This window comes from Amblyomma americanum, chromosome 1 (assembly GCF_052857255.1).
Source record: "Amblyomma americanum isolate KBUSLIRL-KWMA chromosome 1, ASM5285725v1, whole genome shotgun sequence".
Classification (NCBI taxonomy): domain Eukaryota; kingdom Metazoa; phylum Arthropoda; class Arachnida; order Ixodida; family Ixodidae; genus Amblyomma; species Amblyomma americanum.
This window is the reverse complement of record NC_135497.1, coordinates 505,116,709-505,121,200: the sequence shown is the minus strand read 5'-3', so window position 1 is coordinate 505,121,200 and position 4,492 is coordinate 505,116,709. Positions and strand designations below refer to the sequence as shown.

The 4,492-nt window shown below is 45.6% G+C and overlaps 1 pseudogene; it reads right to left on the bottom strand.

The window, feature by feature from the left end:
• On the bottom strand, positions 1 to 3,785 carry LOC144128177 (uncharacterized; annotated as a pseudogene).
• Positions 3,786 to 4,492: the final 707 nt, after the last annotated feature.

Genomic DNA, 4,492 nt, shown 5'->3' with positions numbered 1-4,492 from the left:
TTACGTGGTGCGACTAAGTTTAAGATATTTTGCGGCTTCGCGCTTCTGCACCCTGGAACGGTTCAGCGACTTCACAAAAAAGTGCAACCTTGTTGTCACATAAAATGCCATCATCTCAGCACTCAGTAATTCAGAGTGATCAGGACAGCCAATATTATCTTTGTGCTTGCAACGAAAAAGTGCGATAATATCCATCACACTTTCGTGGTGAAGCTCATGCGTGCTGAAAAAGCTGGTGAAAAGATTCTCCAGCTTTTCCAGAAACATAAAAAGAAAACCGGACGGATATAAAAGGCCTCCTTTGTCCTTTAGGCGTGTAAAATGTGATGCGCGAAGGTTTCGTATGTCAGTTTCGTCAGCAAGCAGGAGCTTTCTGCATACATCACATGGTGATTTAGCCAAGAACTTTCGTGCTACATATCCAGCAATATAAAAAAATAAGACGCTGATCACTCCTTGCGGATACACATGCCATGTGGTCGGAAGCTGGATCTTTCAGTTCTTTTACAACAAGCTCAGCACTGCACAGATCACCATCAGCAATCAATTTATCAATGAGTGATTGCTTGGTGTTTATTGCCCCTGGAACAGCATCAGCACTAAGTAAAGAATCCAAAACACCTGACTCTGCGTTGCCATGAGAAACTGACTTGGCAAGGTTATAAGAGCTTAGGCACGACACAGTTATTAAAAACTGCTCTGGGGTTGGGTGCGTGTTGCAACCTGACGACTGCCTGGCGATGCCAAACAAGTTCTCCACTGGATCCTGGCTGAGACTTGACGTCATAATGAATTTATACCCAACGCTACGTGCCAGGTAGTCCATCAGGGACAGTGTGCTGCCGATAGTGACCCTAAGTCCAACTGCTGTAGAGTTGGACAAGAAACCACCACGCTCGCGGGCGTGAGCTTCCCACTCGCAAATGTACGCCAAAAATGAGAGCAACTTGTCCTCAGAAGGGGAATCCGGACGCAGAGCTTCAGCGGGATATCGAGACGTCATAATTTCAATAAGGTCCCTCATCATTCTGGCAGAGGCAAAACATAATATTAGAAAATGACGTGGAACATACTTAGGGAGAATAGTGCCCGCAGTCGTACTTTTTTCTTACCCAAAAAAAGTCAGGACAGGCTGAATGCTTCCACAGTGGTGCTCAATCTCGCTCTTGTACAGCTGGAGGCCATTAAGAACGCTGTCACCAAAGAGCTGAAACCCATATGTTACTCTCATTTTTTCGAAGTTGTTCGGCTGTGTGTGGCGTGCAGTGATGCCTGGCATGGCCTGGAGCGTCATGTTGGAGCCATCTAGTTTTAAGGCTTCTCGAACTGGATAGATAGACACCTGAAACAAATAAGATAACAAAAAAAATTCTGCTCGCTATACTGTATTGAGATAAACAAAGCGAGCAAGAATCCGATGTGGCATTGCAACAGACAACGTGCAGCATTTTAAACAGTTAAATAGCACGCACGTTCTTTCACCGCCAACGAAAGTATCCAATTTTCTGTAAGCAATAAATATTTTCTTAGTGGAATGCTTGAATATGCTTGAGCACTTACATGTCCGGCTGGTGTATTCAAGCCTCGGTGCAGAAGTCCATTTCTTACGAATTTAACCAGATGCGGAAAGTCAGAGACGAAATGAAGAAACCGCTTTCCATCAACGGGATGTTGTGCTTTGCATTTTGTGCTCGATGCAGTTGCCTGAATGCCCATTACTGTCCACATCTTGCGATTCCAAGTTGCTCCATCAGAGGTAATGAAGTCAACAAACAGGCCAGAATTTTCTGCCAGTATTACAGCTTCCAGCATGACTTTTGTCAAAAGATCTCCTTTCATGTTTCCCCGAGTAGCAAAACATGCAAGTATCTGTGTCCACTTGCCAGCAAATGGCACAAACATTATAACCATCCCGTGGTCAGCCACATTGTGCATTCACTTCTTTGGGTAAATTTTGACATTTCCACAAAGCCTTGAATATGTCCTGAAGAGGAGACTCAAAGGTTTTCTGATAATTTCATTTCGTCCACAATGAGTCCACCATGTCTCTTGCAGATATCCATGGTGGAAGTCTTTTGCTTCAGAATGTTCAGGACATTTTCGTTAAAGCCAAATCCTGTCCTGTATGACTTGAGATACCTCTGCAATGTCACTTTGCTTGGCGAAGTGAGGATGTTTTGCTTGCGCATGTGCTCATAGAGCCGCGGACCTTTCATTCGCGTAATAATATGCATTCAAGGAACCACGCTTTTGAGTACATCATCTCTCTCCTGCTTTTTCTTTTCGATGCTTTAAACATGTGCAAAGCTGCTTCTTGCTGCTTTGTGGTTAGCGATTCAATTCTACGCTGGAATGTCGCTTCGCTTGTTTTGGAGTTTCCTTCTTTCATGGCAGTTATCTTACTTGCAAGGTTCCTCAAACGTAGACTGAGCCGTTTTGTTTTCTGACTGGTAATTCTTAGTCGCTGGGACAAATTCCTTTTCACGGTCTTTGTATTTAACTTTGACTTTCTGGTGACAAGTGCTTTTCTTAGGTATCTGCAGCTAACACAGATCCCGCCTGCAAAACAAAAGCAAAATACACAAAGTTGGTTGCTGATCCATGTACTAAATATGAAAACAGGGCCGGTATATATAATGAGTCTTTCCAGATTTCATTTCAGTTTTGAATTTCCCGCCCCTCACCATTGCTTGAAGCGGCGGTATTGAGCCAATAAAGAAATGCGGATGCGGGGCATTGCTTCAGCCAGTGGCGAAGGGCGGGAAATTAAAAAAAATGGAATGAAATTCATTAAATAATACGCCGACATAGCACGTCTTCGATCTGCTCAAAAAAATAACTGAAACGTGCGCTTTATGATACAAGAAGCGCTTACCTTCAGCTGTGGCTGCACCAAGGCAGAACTTGCTAAAGGCTTTGCTGTTGAGAAGATTCAGCGTGCTTTTCATCTTGAAGGGCAGCATCTCATTCAGTTCGTGATACGTCTCTGCACTCATAGCACCTGCGCAAATCCGTGCACAGTCAGCTTCTTTTAGAATATCTGCTGCCTCATGAAGGTAGATAATTCCTCTGCATTCCTTTTCTTTTCCATTGAAATAGCATTTGGCCACAATTCCACTTGCCCCATCCGAGCTGAACCACACCACTTTTTCATGGAATACAGTAAACGGTGTCTTGGTGGCCTGTGTTGTTGCATATAGCAGAGCATCAAGATCCGGTGTGTTCAGCCTCGTCCACAACTTCGGTACTGTTACATTCTCAGCGATGAAATGAAGATCGCCTGTTTGCACGACTTGCTCAGCTTGTTTGAAGTCACCGATCGAGTTGGAGCTCCTGTCCGAGTTTTCGTTTTCGTGCTCATCACAACGAGACAGCCGAGATTTCTTTCTGGGTCCTGCTGCAGCGACCTCGCGGCGCTTTCTTTCTGCCCTCGGTTTAGAAGAAGGCTTCGAGAGGTATTTAGGTAGACCTGGTAGCAGTGTCGGCACCGCATCTGGAGCTAAGGCAGGCTTGCCTCGAGGAAGCCGGATTTCTTTGCCGTCAATCACATGTATGTAATCCCGAAGGATGAAATGCTCTTCAAAGTGTCTCTCGCAGATCGCAGACGTTTCAGCAAGAGGCTTGTCGTCGTACTTCAAAGTTCGCTCCCAAACATTTCGACGTTCCGCATCTTCGGGTGCTGCAAATACAGAAAGCTTCCGTCCGTTTTCCACTCGATGCCCGGGATATCCAGTTTTGCATCCCGGTGCAAAACAGTGAGTATCTGTTTTCTTCCTTTTTTCCATCGCAGAAAACGCAAAACCGAAGCACTACAACCGAAGCACGTGCACGAACAGCAACCAATGCCAGCACCAAAGTACGTCACTCTGCCTTATGACCGAGATGGCAGCAAAACCACCGCCCGAATCCTGAGAAAAGGGGTCTCCAGGTTGCGCACAAGCCCACAAACACTGTTGCGCTTTGCCTACATGTTCCCAAAGACCGGTCACGAGGGAAAGAGCCTTGCGGCGACTGCGACGTAAGCTACATCGTCGAAAAAAAAACTGAAAGAAAGAATTCAGCAACATAAAAACGACGTCCGCAACTTCGCAAGAGAGCGCAGTCCTGTGTACCCGGACATTCCAAAGATTCAGACCACAGAATCAACTTCAACGAAACCTCGTACGTGTGTGCCATCTTCTAAACCAAAAAAAAAAATTCTCAAAAACGGCTATTTCCAGAATCCTGGCACATTCCTGGGACATCGAGCGCAAAAAAGGAAGCCTGCCCGAAGTATATGCGCAGGGAGCTTAATTGGCTCTGCAGCTCAAAGGAGACAAGTCGCCATTGACAGCCATTGACCGCGTCAATCCGACAACGTACCATTGTTCTACACACCGTAATGTGAATCGCAGCCATAACCCCCACCCTGCCCGCTTCTTTCGCATCACCACTTTTCTTTTTTCGGCCTCCTGCTGCTCCCATCCATGCATACTTAAAAACGCTAACTACT